Here is a 16701-nt window from a genome sequence, read left to right on the forward strand (position 1 = left end):
TCCTGCTAGTCTATTAAGACACATTTCACACATACACACACTGTCAAAACAAAATCAGATAAGCTACAGAACAATAGTTGGCAAATTATTGACAAAGTTTTTTATTCTGATAATGCACACTTCAAACAGGCGTAATGGCAGTTTCTTTAGTTCTTCCTTCAGTAATGTTGACTTTGGATTTTTCCAATTCTTAGTCTGAATCTAAAAAAATAATGAAATATAAATGTGAAATTAATGAAAAATATATTAGTTCTCATTTAAATTACTCAGTAATTTTGTACATACAAAGGAGTAAGTTGCATTTTGACAATTGTGAGCAAAATAAAAATATTGTTTATTTCACCTCATACATACCATTTTAGCAATATTTAAGATACGCTTTCTATGGCAAGATTAATACAGCTGAAAGCCATTTTAATAATACCTGGAGAACATATTTCACTTTTGTGAATGATCAGTCATAATTATTGCCTCAGAGATTACAGTGGAGCTGCAGAGAGCAGAACTGGGAGAATCTCTAGTCACTTTTCAATACCCATCAAAATCTTTCTGTCCTATCTATTCACTTTTCAGAACTAAGCTGACACATATGCAAGTCATAAATGACATTTTCATGTCACCGCATAAAAGAGACTTGTATAATGAAGTCACACAAAGATATATAGTTTCCACATTTCCAAATATATTCTTTCCTTTGATCCTCTTAAAATTCATGTGAGAAAATGAATTTGTATCCTAACTCACAATAGATCGAGGACAAAAGTATCAGATCAGGGCACATGACTATACAACCAAAGTAAATAAATGGCTATAATCATTCAAAGTGGTGCTTTTTCTTTATTGAAATGAAATGCCCAGTCTAAATTAATTGATATAAGCAGTGAGTGATCACTGGGAGCCTTAAAATATGTTGATCTCACAAAGTAAAGAGACGCTTGTCAGATTTTTTTTTGCATATGCAGTAACTCCTTTATGTGAGGTGAACTTACTCTTGTAATGGACCCTATTACAATGTGATTTAAAATTAAAGATGGTTGAGAATATTATTCATGAGATTTTTCAACCCTCATTCGAATCAATTAAGAAATCTAGCATTCATTTATTCTACTCAACATTTAACCAATAGTTTGAAACTGAGCATTTAAAAAGCAACTCATCAGATACTGAAATTTTGAAATAAAAGTGAGAACTCAGCAGGTCAGGCAACATTGATTGAGGGAGAAACAGAGTTAATGGCTTAGGTCATTAACTGTTCTGTTGCGTGAGCATTGCTTCAAAAATAGTTTGTTTGATGCAATCCGGGAGAGGGCAGCCCAGTTGATTGGCAGCTCTTTCACCATGTGTACAGTGGCTGCAGCATGTGATAATGACAAAATGCAGTCCAATACTCACCAAGGCTGTTTGATCAGCTTCTTCCAAATTTGTGATTCTCATCTTCAAATGCTTGGGAATCACTACCCCTAGGCTGCCCACGAAGTAATGCACTTTTCTAATATGAAAATGCATTGTTGTTTCTTTGTTATTGGGTCTAAATCTTGGAACCCTCCACTCATCATCACAGGACAGGATTGTAATGGCTCAAGAAGACAGCGCACCACCACCTTATTTAAGGCAATTAGAAATAGACAGTAAATGCTGGCCATGTTGGATGCTCCATAAAGTGACAAAGGAAATCAAAGTACAACCAAAAAAAAAGCAAGAATGCACAAAAATTATTTGTTTTCTTTATAGATTTTAAGAAATAAGAATAATAGACATGGACTGAAGGAACAGTAGGCTTTAATACACACAAGACTTTGGCTGCCGGATCCAGGTACGGGACTGCTGGAAAGGGGGAGGTAGCTCAACCTTCATGACCAGGGCAAAAGGGGAGGAGACTTAGGGGATGAGGCCAGCCTCATATGTACAGTAGCCGGTAGGGGCTATACAGTGAAGGAAAACATATCAGTGCACTGAATTACACTTCCCTGTGTATTTGTTCAAGTTCAAGTTTATTTGTCTTCTAATTGTACCAGTACAACCCGATGAAATAGCATTCTCTGGTCCATGGTGCAGAACAGGGCAAAGCACATGTATAAGAATAACACACAAAAAGGCAAACAATACATATAAATAGTATGTATGTACATATATCAAAATAAATAATAATAGTCAGGTCATGGTTTCAGCAGTTTCATTCCCCATCGGAAGAAGATGTCCTCAACCTGCTGGTTCTGGCTCCTGTATGTTTTACCTGATGAAAGTAGCTGGAAGATGTTGCATGCAGGGTGGTAGGGGGTCCTTTCTTACAAGCCTTCTTTAAATAATTACCTGGTAAATCACATCAATATGGAGGGGGGTGTCGGGGGGGGGGGGGGGAGAGTCCCCAGTGATGCTCTCTGCTACTTTGATGATCCTGAGGATTGACCTGATCCAATGGACAGCAACCATACCACACTGTGATGCAGCTGGATAGGACTCTCTCAAAAGAGTCCACGTTGAAAGTAGATAGAATGGTGGCCTATAGCCTTGCCCACCTCTGCCTTCTCAGGAAGTTCAGTCGCTGATGCGCCTCCCAAATAAGTGAGGAGATATTCTGTGACCAAAATAGGTAATTTTTTGGTGACTCTGAGGAACTTGGTGCTTTCCACTCTCTCTAAAACTGAATTATTAATGTGTAGTGGAGGGTGGTCATCCCTGGTTCTTTTGAAGTCCACAATCATCTCCTTATCTTGTCTAAGTTGAAGCTGAGGTTGTTATTCTCACACCATTACACAAGATTATCCATGCCTTCTCTATATTTTTGCTGATGAGGCTAACTGCTCTCATGGCACCTGCAAATTTGATGACTGTTGGAGTTGCTGTCATTTTTTTGGTCAGTAGTGTGAACAGGAGTGGACTGAGGACACCACCCTGAGGCATGATGGTGCTCGACCTTTCGCTGCCAACGTGGACAGATTTTGATGTTTCTGTTTGGAAGTCTAGAATCCAGTTACACAGAGTGGTGATAAGTCCCAGCGATGACAAGTTCTCCACCAGCCTCTGGGGTATGATTGTATTAAAAGCAGAGCTGTAGTCAATGGACATATGAGGGTGGATTTGGATGGAATGGAAGGACATGGCTATTGCATCATCAATGGAATGGTTCCATCTTTAGGTGAATTGAAATGGGTCCAGTGTCTCTAGGAGATGCTCTTTGACATGTTTCATCATCAGACACTCAAACCATTTCATGGTGGAGGTCAATTTCACTGGGAGGTAGTTGTTGAGGCCTGTTAATGTCCCCCTCTTTGGTACCAGGATGATGCTGGTTGCCTTTAAACTTTCAGGATGATGGACTGCCTCAATGACACGTTGGAGATTTCTTTAAGGACCTCCGTCAGTGCAGTCCTCCAGTATCCGGCCAGATATGTTGCCTTGTCCCATTTTTTTGTGTGAGTTCATCCTGGATAGGATTCTCCTCAGCTCAACCATGGCTATGCAAGGAGCCTGTTCTTCAGTGAAGAAGGAGCTTTATTTGGCATCAGCCTGTTCTTCTCTTTGATCCATGTGTAGAAGATTTTCAGTCTGTCTGGAAGGGAGGCATCATTGTTGTTGACTCGTAAGATTTGAGAGTGGCACTTTTGGCATAGCGGTTAGTGCAATGCCTTTATAGCACCAGCAATCAGGACTGGGGTTCAAATCCCATGTTGTCTGTAAGGAGTTTGTATGTTCTCCCTGTGTCTGCGTGGGTTTTCCCCAGGGGCTCTGGTTTCCTCCCACCATTCAAAACATACCAGGAGTGTAGGTTAATTGGGTATAAATTGGATGGCGCAGACTCATTGGCTGAAATAATCTGTTACCATGCTATAGGTCTAAATTGTCTAAATTTAGACATTTTAATTCTCTTATGATCTGTTATTGTTTTCATAACTTGCCACATGCACCTTGTGTTGCCAGTGTTGCACTATTGCCTATGGATCCTCTGTACCTACCCATGCTTTGCCTTCCAGATTGCACAGGAGAGTTCAGCCCTGGCTGATCTTAGTGCCAACTTGCCTCCTGTCCTGAAGACAGCTTCTCGAGCTTTGAGAAGTGCATAAACCTCTTCATCCAACCATGGTTTCTGGTTAGTCTTGTTGTGTAGCATCTGATCTCCATGACTTCCTTGATGCGCTTGCTAATGTACCCAGTCACTGAGATTGTGCACTTGTCGATATTTACATAGCCATTGTAGATGGCCGTCTTCCTGAAATAGCTCCAATTCGTGGTCTTAAAGTAGGCCTAAAGCACTGTTGAGGGCCATTCCCCTCTCTCCCTCCTGATTATTGGCCACATTCTGATATCCCTGTGAACTGACTTTGTTTTTCCAACAGTTTGTGTGCCAGGGTTAACAGGATGGATATGTGGTCCAAATATCCAAGGTGGGAGCAAGGGGCAACCAGGAACATTGGTGTTCCCCCGATCCAGGGTGTTGTAGTGTTGAAACTATGATAGTTGGTGTGGTTGAAGTTGTCATCCAATCATCCAACTATCTGGGTGAGTCATCTGGGCTTCACAGATAGCAATATGAAACTCCTTCATTGTTTAACTGTCATGACCCGAATACGGAATGTAAACTGAGGCAATCAGCATGGCCATGAATTCTCTGGGTAGGTAGAAGGGTCTGCATTTCACCATCAGGCTCTCCATCTCAGCTGAGCAGAAAATAGAGTACCTGATCCATTTCGAGTCTTCTTGAATGGGTCCTGGTACTATAATTGCCAGTTAGCATGTGCTGTTCCTGAGTCTGAGCACGCCTTCCATATTCACTCCTTTTCCTCAAAAATGCTGAACATTGTTAATGTAGTTTCATATACAGAACTTGCTTGGAGATAGTGTGATAGACAGATAAGGGAATCTTTTGTCTTTTCCACTGACATATTCATTTTTTTCTTTGGCTTGGCTTCGCGGACGAAGATTTATGGAGGGGGTTAAAAAGTCCACGTCAGCTGCAGGCTCGTTTGTGGCTGACCAGTCCGATGCGGGACAGGCAGACACGATTGCAGCGGTTGCAAGGGAAAATTGGTTGGTTGGGGTTGGGTGTTGGGTTTTTCCTCCTTTGCCTTTTGTCAGTGAGGTGGGCTCTGCGGTCTTCTTCAAAGGAGGCTGCTGCCCGCCAAACTGTGAGGCGCCAAGATGCACGGTTTGAGGCGTTATCAGCCCACTGGCGGTGGTCAATGTGGCAGGCACCAAGAGATTTCTTTAGGCAGTCCTTGTACCTTTTCTTTGGTGCACCTCTGTCACGGTGGCCAGTGGAGAGCTCGCCATATAATACGATCTTGGGAAGGCGATGGTCCTCCATTCTGGAGACGTGACCCATCCAGCGCAGCTGGATCTTCAGCAGCGTGGACTCGATGCTGTCGACCTCTGCCATCTCGAGTACCTCGACGTTAGGGGTGTGAGCGCTCCAATGGATGTTGAGGATGGAGCGGAGACAACGCTGGTGGAAGCGTTCTAGGAGCCGTAGGTGGTGCCGGTAGAGGACCCATGATTCGGAGCCGAACAGGAGTGTGGGTATGACAACGGCTCTGTATACGCTTATCTTTGTGAGGTTTTCCAGTTGGTTGTTTTTCCAGACTCTTTTGTGTAGTCTTCCAAAGGCGCTATTTGCCTTGGCGAGTCTGTTGTCTATCTCATTGTCGATCCTTGCATCTGATGAAATGGTGCAGCCGAGATAGGTAAACTGGTTGACCGTTTTGAGTTTTGTGTGCCCGATGGAGATGTGGGGGGGCTGGTAGTCATGGTGGGGAGCTGGCTGATGGAGGACCTCAGTTTTCTTCAGGCTGACTTCCAGGCCAAACATTTTGGCAGTTTCCGCAAAGCAGGACGTCAAGCGCTGAAGAGCTGGCTCTGAATGGGCAACTAAAGCGGCATCATCTGCAAAGAGTAGTTCACGGACAAGTTTCTCTTGTGTCTTGGTGTGAGCTTGCAGGCGCCTCAGATTGAAGAGACTGCCATCCGTGCGGTACCGGATGTAAACAGCGTCTTCATTGTTGGGGTCTTTCATGGCTTGGTTCAGCATCATGCTGAAGAAGATTGAAAAGAGGGTTGGTGCGAGAACACAGCCTTGCTTCACGCCATTGTTAATGGAGAAGGGTTCAGAGAGCTCATTGCTGTATCTGACCCGACCTTGTTGGTTTTCATGCAGTTGGGACATATTCATATCCCATATTTAAAAGCACAATGCTGGAGAAACTCAGCAGGTCAAACATCATATTTTATATAGCAAAGATAAAGATATCTTTCATACCTTGATGAAGGGTTCAAGCCAAAAATGTTGGCTATGTATCTTTGCCTTTGCTATATAAAGGAGACTGTTTGACTTGCTGAGTTACTCTAGCATTGTGTTTTTACTTCAATCACAATGTCTGCAGACGTTTGTGTTTTGTTCTTACCCCTCATGTCTCTATTCTTTCCTTTTCCTGCATCATACAGGAATAAATGGAAAGGACAACATGATAGACAGCTGGAACAAAAGTAGTTCCTTGTCTGAAAATGCTGAAAGATATTTTGCAAATCATTTTTAGTTGTACGGATGAAAAATAATTTTCGACTTGCTTTAATAAAAGTTAATATATTTCAAGTCAAATGTGTTGGTATCTCATGTGAGTCTAGGGAATTAGAGTGGCATGAGAGAGAAACTAGCCAAATTGATTGGAAGATGGCAGAGCATCAATGGATGGAGTTTCTGAAGAAATGAGGAAGGTGCAGGATAAATACATACATACCAAAAAAGAAATATTCTGCTTGCTGATATATCCTGTTGCTGTATTGCAGATCTAAATAAAAATAAAATAAATTCAAATGGTAAAATATCACATCTGTGACTGACAAGGGACGTCAAAGCTAATGCAAAAGCAAAAGAGAGGGTATAGTTTGCTTCATTCAAACCTGGGATAGCAACCACAAGCTGGGTTTGACAAGTAATGCAAATAGTTTACCCCTCTTTCAAAGAGACTTTACAAGAGTTGTACATTTCTCCTGTGGGTAATATAATTTGGGAGTCCACAGCTTTTACATTTGCTGGCTTGCCTCTCTTTGGCAAGAGATGCATCTGTCTGCCAGTTCTGCTGAAGTTCAAGGCATATCCTGCAATGGTGCAACTCAGCACATTGGCTGATGTATTTTGCACTTAAACAGATTAACCATTTAAACCCACATGTTTCAAGTAAAGGTGATGAAAGAATAAATGTTGCAAAGTCACATTGACACTCCAACATGCATGACGGCATTGAGATCAGCTTGACCCTCAACATATATTTCACTGTAGCCCAGCAGCAAACTGTTCAAATTTCAAATTATATTTTACTCCCATTATCTTATACACGTATTATCTTTGTCATCAGGTTCGATAGATTGAATAATAAATTGTCAACAAGATTAATCAATTTGTTAAAATAAGGTTTTCATTTGCAAAATAAGATGTAGATACAATTTCAGCTGCAGAACCTAAATAATGATCTAACTAGAAATCTGCGATAAAGCACAGTAAAATAGGCTGTGGTAATGTGAATGGATTATCAAGTTAATTTTGCTTGTGTGTTTCAGTGATTTACTAAAGGTACAGAAATTTATAAATAGAATTGGTTAATACTCAACCTTTTATGTTAAGAAAAATAATGGAATGAGTAATGATAATATCTAACAGGGAGGTGGCAAGAGTTGAAACTCTTTCATTTATAGCATTGTTTCAGTGTATTGCCAATGACCCATTAAATTCCTGTTCTATAAGAGCTCTTGGTTAAAACAAAATAAAACAGTCCTCTAATGGGTTATTCGTGTAGTTTAGTTACTGCTGTGAAAATGTCATCTGCACACAGTGAAGGAAGTTATGTCCTGCCAAGTACATCCTATGCAGTGCCAGCAGGATTGATTCCAGTACTATTCTGGAGAAGGACCTCTGACAGCAAGTGAATAGCAAATGTGACCCAGAACACAAAAGTAAATGGAAACTCATAGAACAAGCAAAGGTTTTACACAATTGACAGAATGATAAATCTGATTCTACAATTGCAATAAAGAATTTAGTTTTTGTGTGTTGGACACATGCATGTTTCCCGCTGTCAGCATGAAACTTGTTTATCTTTAGTACAACAGGGTTAGAAATTAAACACATCCCTTCACTTTGTTGTAACTCAAACTCATTTCTGTTGTGTAAGCTTTCAAAAACATTTGTGTCAATGTGACATTTTCCTCACTGTCCCATGGATGGATGATATGGATGCACCATCAATAGACTGGAAATTGAGTAAAACTGATAGGCTTTTATTCACAATAGAATGGAGGCAGGTCCATGCTGGTCAACTGTCCTGAACTGGGAAGGGGGTTGTGGAACAGTCACCTTTATCAGGAGTCTTTGGGAGGGGCCACAGGTACAATTAGCCAAAGGGTTTTACCACACAGTTAAATATACAATCAGTTGTTTACCACATTCATCCCTTATTTTTAAAAAAGAGTCTGGCAAGGTGAAGTGCATCAGATGTTATCATGAATTAAGTCTTTCGGGAGGTCTTACCTGCCACTGCGACCATCGTAATGCTGGCTGCAGCTGAGTCAGTGCTACCAAACTGGACAGTCTGGGGCACCTGTATGCAGTTCTCAGAGTCAGTTTGATGGATGTGTGGCGATGAGTCTGGCATGGAGAATTTATGACTCAGTGGCCTAACTGCAAGGGAATGGCACTGCAGGTGGATGAGGCTCTCCGTGCTCCCACTATCAAACAAGCAGCTCGTCATGTAGCTGTTTACCTGGATGTCTATTATTGATCTGGCGAGATGGTGAGAACTACCTTGGTCCAGCGTGATGGAGGCTAGTGTCAGGTCACTGTGTGTAGTTGCGGTGGAGAGCTTGTGCGTTCTGTTGCAAGATGGCAGCATCCAAGGTGAAGGCGCTGCAAGGCCATGATTATAGTTACTGTTTGATTAGACTTGGCTGCCAGCAGGGGGATGACACAGAGTATGCTGTATCTGTAATAGAGGCTGCAGCCTCATGGCCTCCCTCATGGTACTGTTTATAACAACTTTAAATAAAGAAACTTTTCCTTCATCCATGTGTTGCCTAAGAACTCACACATGCAAATACAAGATGAAACATGGTGTCAGAAGTGTGATGAGAGAAATTAAAAGGAAATACTTTAAAAGGTAAAATCTAAAGTCAGCAATTGATCAGAGGAGAGAAGATAGCAAAGTGAAAAATTAAAGAATTTCATCCACCAGCAAAACTTCAGGTGACAGGTAATGTGGCTGAAAATTGGAACAGATTTAAACAGCATATTGGATTGTATTTAGTGGCATTTGGAGCTGGCAAGAAAAGTGATAAAGTGGAAGTGTCGTTTGTTTTTTAATGTCGTGGGTGATGAAGCCCTGGACATGTATAATAACTTCACATTTGCTGCTGAAGGAGACAAAATGAAATTGGAAAAAAAATAATGGAACAGGTTGAGACATAACTGCATACCTAAATGTAACATGACATTTGAGAGGCACAGATTTTTCACGTGTACAGAAAAAGTATTGATCAGTATGTAACTGAATTGAGAAACAGAACCAAAACGTGTGAATTTGGTGGACTGACTGACTCGCTGAAAAAAGACAGACTTGTGTGTGGTATTCCAGATAATAGTCTAAGGGAAAGACTGCTAAGAGAGAAAAATTTGGACCTGGAAAAAGCCATAGCATGCTGTAGGGCCGCAGAAAACGTAAAAACACAGGTAAAAGAGCTGTTCAGTGAAACTAGCTGTAACGTGGATGCAGTGAGCAAAAACGGACATAAACTGGTTTACAAAAAGCACGAAAAAGTGGAAAGAGAGGCGTGGCCAGCGAACAAAAATGAAAGGGACAATCGAAAGCCATGTTATCAATGTGATGCACAACACCTACCAAAAAAACATCCAGCATATGGTAAAAAAATGCTATATGTGCAACAAAAGCAACCATTATGCCCATTGCTATAGGAACCAAGTGCAACAAAGCAAGGTTCATGCGGTAGATGAAAGGGAGATAGAGGAATTTTATGTAAATGTTGTGACTGAAAACAAGAAAGAATACAGGGACTGGATGTTGAGATTAAAAGTGAATGACATATACATTTCAGTTAAATTGGATACTGGAGCACAAATTAATGTAATATCAGAGACGATTTTAAGAAGATTAGACCAAATTCAAAGATGTAGGGAACAAAAGTGAAGGTGACAGGATATATTTAGGTACCAACATACCAGTGCAAGGAGAATGCATGGTCAAAGTGAAACACAAGGACAAAGAGCACATGCTAGCATTCATCGTGGTACCAAAGGATATAAAGGCCTTACTAGGTTTAACAGCCTGTGAGAAATTGAACCTGGTAAAAAGAGTCCTCATGGTTGAAAGTGAAGGAGAGACAGTCTATGATGAACTCATGAAAGAGTAGAATGACCTATTTCAGGGTCAAGGCTTCCTTCCAGGAGAACACACAGAGTGGATAAACGCGTGCCACCAATAATACATCCATGCAGAAAAGTTCTATTTGTGCATCAAAAGCAACTAAAAGCAGAGTTAGACGGGATGGAAAGCCTGAACGTGATTTAGAAGATAGATGAGCCAATGGAATGGGTGGGTTCACTCATTATTGTGGACAAAAAGAATGGAAAGCATAGAATTTGCCTGGATCCAGGAAATCTAAACAGAGCTATAAGAAGAGGACACTTTAAGCTTCTGACACATGAAAAAAATCATGTCGCAGTTTGCAAATGCGAAGTTTTTCAGCAAGTTAGATTCATCATCAGGATTTTGGCAGTTGAAAATGGATGAAGCATTTTCAAGACTGTACACAATACTCCATTTGGCAGATACAGATTCCTAAGGTCACCATTCGGAATTGCCTCAGCTCCTGAAGTGTATCACAAATCTATCCATATGGCCTATGAGCACCTGGACGGAGTTGTTACTTCAATGGATGACTGCATAGTATGGGGAACTACGAGAATTGAGCATGATGAAAGACTAAGGAAAGTGCTGGAAGCAACAAGGAAAGCAAACCTGAAGCTGAATAGAGAGAAATGCCAGCTTGGGGTGATAGAACTAACATTTGGAGGAGATAATATTGGCAGTGAGGGCATCAGACCAGATCCCAGAAAGGTGTCCACCTTTGGGAACCTGCCAAGGCCACAATACAAAAAGGACATACAGAGGTTTAATGGAAAGATCAACTATATAGGTGTAGTGCGTGTCGAAAGAACCAAAGACTTGTTGATCCAAACCAAGGCTTTTATTAACTAAAAGACTGGAGCATATCACAAGTAGGTCGACCAGTCCAGAATGACATGGTCTGGCTAGGAGCAATCCTTTAAGACCTGCCAGTAGGTGTGGCTACACTCTCAGCCAATCACAGTCATCCTACACTACCATCTGTACATAAGTACATATACACATTGGTGATAGAATCTGTACTATCACAATAGGTAAATGCATATACAACCTCTCAGAAAAGATGGCTCCTTTGAGGAGACGAACAGAAAAGAACATTGAATGGAAGTGGAATCATGACCATGAAAAGTAATGGAGGGAACTAAAGAAACTACTCACAGAGGAACCAGTTCTGAGGTTTCACAACCCAGCGAGATCCATGAATATATCATCAGACGCATCACATAATGGGCTCAGTGCAGTTCTTCTGCCAAAATATGATGACTGACAACCCATCATGCTCAATGACAGATGTAGAGATGTGATTTGCTCAAATTGAAAAGGAGCTGGCCAGCATCACATACACCTGTGAAAGATTTCATCAGTTTGTGTTAGGACAGGCAAATAGTGTAGAGACTGACCATAAGCCCTTGATTGCATTGTTCCAAGAGCCATTAAATGAATGTCCACTTAGAATACAAAGAATGATCATCAGGCTGCAACGCTATACACTGAATATGGCATACACTCCAGGTAAGCTAATGTACACAGCAGACATGTTGTCTAGAGCTGTTGACATGAGAGAGTCGCAGATACCAAAATGGATGAAGACATGAATGCCTTTGTGGACATGATCGCAAGTGCCCTGCCCATATCAAATGCAAACATGAAGCTCATAAAGTCAGAGACAAACAAAGATGAAACACTAGACAACTAAGGAAAAACATCTTGGATGAATGGTTCAACATGAACTGCTCACCTGACATTTCAGAGAACTGGAACTGTAGGGAGGAGCTATCAGTGGTTGAAGACATAATCTGCAAAGGAAGCAAAATCCTTATCTCAAAGAGTCTGAGAAAAGAGATGCTAAAAAAGGATCCATGGAGGACATCTCGGAATCAAAAAGTGAACGAAAAGAGCACGAGTGGTGATGCACTGGCCAAGAATCAACAATGATATAACAAATGAAGTCTCAAACTGTACATTATGGCAGAAATATCAAGCAAGCAATCCTGCAGAACCACTAAAGCCACACCCAACATCATACAGACCTAACCAGAAGGTAGGTACTGACATATTTGAATGTCAAGGGAAGGACTATCTTGTAGTCACAGACTATTACTCCCTGAATCCAGAGGTATGTAGACTGAACACGACCACTGCAGATGCTGTAATAACAGGTATGAAAACCATATTCTCCAGACATGGCATGGCAAGTGAGGTCTTCACAGACAATGGACCCCAGTTTTGCAATTTAAGTTCTGACAGTTTACAAAAGAGTGGGACTTTGTACACACCACATCAAGTCCTCATTTTCCACATTCCAATGGTCTAGTGTAAAAATCAGTACAGACAGTGAAAAGACTGATGAACAAGGCAAAAGACAGTGTAACAGACTAGAGCATGCTAGAATACCACACAATGCCGCTCGAGTGTGGTATGTCACCAGCACAACTCTTTATCTGATATAGGCTAAAATCAACCCTACCCATTCAGGAGAACCTCCTAAAAACAAAAGAGGGGGGAAAAGGTAAGGAATTTCAAAGAACAACAGAAAGCAAATCAAAAGTATTGCTTTGACAGAGGAACAAAAAACTGATGACCAAGTAAGGCTAAAAGACTTAGGTAATGTACACAATTTGTAAACAATCTTATGGACTCAGAAGGGAACTGTCCTTAGTGAAGTCCAACCAAGTTCATACACCATTCAGACAGATGAAGGTGCTCTTCTGCGAAAAAATGATCGAGATCTTCAAATGAGCCCAGCCACAGTAGAAGGAAAGATGGATACTGTTGAACAACCTGAACGCACATCTGAGAAGACATCATCTCAAGCAACAACTCAGAGTCAAGGACAATCAATCAGGAGATCGTCAAAACACATGAATCCTCCTAAGAGACTCATAGAGCAAATTTAAAGACTCCTGCTATAGAATTAAGTAGTGCTATCTTATGCACTCATCAAATTTGGAAGGTAAAGTCAAAATGCAAAGTAATTCATACGAAAATAGTTTATAAAAAGATGTCACGTCTCTTCAAGCTAAACAGAGGTATGGTTGATACTCTTTTTCATTTGAAGCCTTCCTATAAGGGTTTAATAGGTAATATTTACAATAATATATTAAAATTGCAATCAATCTCTAATGATAAAATTAGAGGAGCTTAGGAATTGGAACTTCAGTCACTTCTCCCAGAGGAACTTTGGGAAAAGAGTTTTGGAATGGTTAATACCTCTTCATTATGTGCTCAACATGCATTCAATCAGTTTAAAGTGGTACATCAGATTCATATGTCAAAAGATAAATTGGCCCCTTATCTTTCCTAATGTTAATCTTATGTGTGATCGATGTAAATCACAAGTGGTCACACTAACACATATGTTATTGTCTTGCTCTGTATTGGAGAAGTATTGAACAGATATTTTCAAGACTTGTTCAATTATACTGAGTATTAGATTGCAACCTAATATGTTGACTGCTATTTTTGGAATTATCATTCCAGACGCGGGTTGAATTCCCACTTCTGCACATCACATCATAGCCTTTACCGCTCTATAGGCCAGAAGAGCCATTTTATTTAAATAAAAATATTTTAATTTACCTGTTTCGATGCAATGGCTCACTCAAGTTATATCATGTTTAAGTTTAGAAAAAAATAGAGGTTGCTTTTTTGAGGAGACTTGGCATCCTTTTCTTATTTATTTTAAATTTTAAAATTTATTTTCCTCAATTTTTTTGCCGGTTGCTTGAGGTTGCTGGTTATTTGAATTCTAGATACCAGGGGTTTTACTGTAGAATTGTTTCTAACAGGTTACTGCTAAATACACCAAGTATGACAAATACACTAGGTAGGGTTGCTCTGTTAGCATCTATAAAAAGGGGTTACTTTGAATGGATTCTTTAAGACTTATTTAGTTCAAAGGGGTGATATACTTCAGTATTATAAATATTTTTCTTCTTGATTATAATTATTACATAAGCTTAATAGTTGAAGTTGTAAAGACACATTCACAAGCATGTCCAATTCTTTTTATTCCACACAATGACAATTTAATGGGAACAAAGATGGATTTTAATATTGAGTTCTTTTTTCTTTCTTCTGCTTAACTGCATTCCAAGAAAATGCCATTTATTTTTACATGAATTCATTAAAATGTTATCAGGCATTAACTGGTCCACATTATTTCTTATTTGCAATGAATAACAGTGTTGGAGCCAACTATTCTGCAAGTCCTTGTACTTCCAGGCACCAGATTAAACCCCATACTTGGGATGGAAATTGATGAAGTTCATGACAACTGCAAAGCTTTGAAAAGATGGTATTTTACTTATAACAACATTTATTTCATGGATAACATGGGATGTCAACTTGTTTTTTTTTTAATGAAAGTTCTTGATATTTTAATGAACAGAGACAACTTGTAAAATGCATTTTGTATCTGAATTCTACAGTAACTTTTTAAAGAAACAAGCTTTGCACTATTTACAATCTCCACGCTGAAATTCTTTGATTGAAATTTTAGCACATGAAGGAATCAATGTGGTTTTCTCCAGCATGACTTGAAGAGAATGAAACATCTTTTAAAGCTCTTTCCTGGTGCAGTCCTTGATCGACAAATAATATTTAGGCTCTTTTATTATGGGCTGCTCTTCCAGAATGTTTAATCCCCTCCACACAGCACACCTTATTTTCAACCATTATTCTTCACTATTAATCACTTACCATATTTTGGAGCAGGCATTTGATGAGCAACATGTTCACAAGACCTAGCAATTAAAACTGCTGGAGATGGAGAGAACCTAAGCTATGTTGAATTGGAGTTGCTTTGTGGGGTTGTTACTTCTTTGCTCAAGTTGCGGCCTAGTCATATCTGATTTCAAATTCGGTCCAAATTTATTCTCTCCCACCACTTTGCATCCTTTGCCTTGTCTCCTTTGCACACAGGCATTCCTAAGCTGCTAAGAAATTCAGATCACATCACACAGATGAAATAGTTTCAATCATCAAGGAAACTATTTTACTATATTAAATATACTGCAAATTATTTTCCCGGAAATTGAAATAATTATATGAGTACTCTGCAGTCTAATCAACTTGTGTTAAAAACAATTTTGACAAATTTGATTTGACATAAATAAACAATGGTACTACAGAGAATAAGCATGTTCTTCATAAAATACTGAGATTTTAAGAGCAGGACCAGAAGATTGTTCACAGCAAAACCGGAAAAGGTTTTTTTGGAGGTCACCGAAGAGAACATTAAAATAATGAAACTGGAGTCTTACCCTTCTGCAGTAATGGGGGGATCTCAGATGAGTTGTGAGATTGATACCTATTATTTCCAATTTCCACTCAGCCCTATCCAGATTCAAATTAGGGAAAATAGACTGAAAATTACCAATTAATGGGTCGAGAAAGATTATGTGGAGACAATGTGGGCATCATCAGAATACTTCTGAAAATTGAACAAAGGCCTGTAGCAAAGGTGTAGCAAATAGTTAAGAGAACCAAATATCCCTCTTTGGGGATTCTGGAGGTGTTCATCTGGGAAAGGTAAAAAATCCTTTGCTGGAGTTACTCAGATCATTTTTTAAAGTGCAAAATGGGAACCACATGAGTGCAATCCCATCAATCAGAAAATAGTGGGGAAAGTCTTTCAAGGAGATAGCATTTCAGTTTAAGTGAACAGTGCAGAGAGATTGAGAAGGACAAGAAAGAACCACTAATCATAGTCCTAGGGAATGCTATTTTTGACTTTGATTAAGACCACTTTATGTAACTGAAGTTAGAAAAGATTGGTTCAAGAGGAGTTATGGCCAAAATAGGGAAGGCCTGGAGCATTAGAGAAAGAGAGGATATTGGATAGATATATACACAATTATGAGGGGTACAGCTAGGGTAAATGCAAGTAGTTTTTTCCACTGAGGTTGGGTGAGGCAAGAACTCTGGGACATGGGTTTAAGGGAACCATGAGGAAGAACTTTTTTACTCAGTATGGTGAGAGTGTGGAATGAGATGCCCACTCAAGTGGTAGATGTGGATTAAATTTTAACATTTAGGAGAAATTTGGACATGGATAAGAGGGGTATGGAAGGCTGTGTTTAGGTGCAGGTAGATGGGTCTAGGTGGAAAAATAGTTTGGCATGGACTTGATGGGATGAAGGGTCTATTTATTTGTGATAGTGCTCTATGGATTAAAAAAAATTCACAGGCATTCAGTAGAAAAGATGTTGGAGGGTTCATATTGGACTTTTGAAGAGAAAATAAAAATGGTCATTCATAAATGGAAAGGATAATGCCCAAGAGCAGGGCACCAGCG

General features: G+C 39.9%; 1 long non-coding RNA gene across 2 annotated transcripts in view; it reads right to left on the reverse strand.

Annotated features, from left to right (window-relative positions):
* Window positions 1-109: 109 nt before the first annotated feature.
* The window catches only part of LOC138762662 (uncharacterized), a 29327-nt gene continuing 12735 nt past the window's right edge, over window positions 110-16701 (reverse strand). The window contains exons 2-5 of one of the 2 annotated variants that reach the window (XR_011357032.1): window positions 15105-15340; window positions 6729-6779; window positions 1393-1601; window positions 110-201 (exon numbers count right to left, since the gene is read on the reverse strand). This is a non-coding gene — a long non-coding RNA (uncharacterized lncRNA). The remainder of the gene's footprint in view (window positions 202-1392; window positions 1602-6728; window positions 6780-15104; window positions 15341-16701) is intronic. The other variant, XR_011357033.1, reaches the window with a different exon arrangement.

Source organism: Narcine bancroftii, chromosome 5, assembly GCF_036971445.1.
Source record: "Narcine bancroftii isolate sNarBan1 chromosome 5, sNarBan1.hap1, whole genome shotgun sequence".
NCBI classification, from domain to species: Eukaryota; Metazoa; Chordata; class Chondrichthyes; order Torpediniformes; family Narcinidae; genus Narcine; species Narcine bancroftii.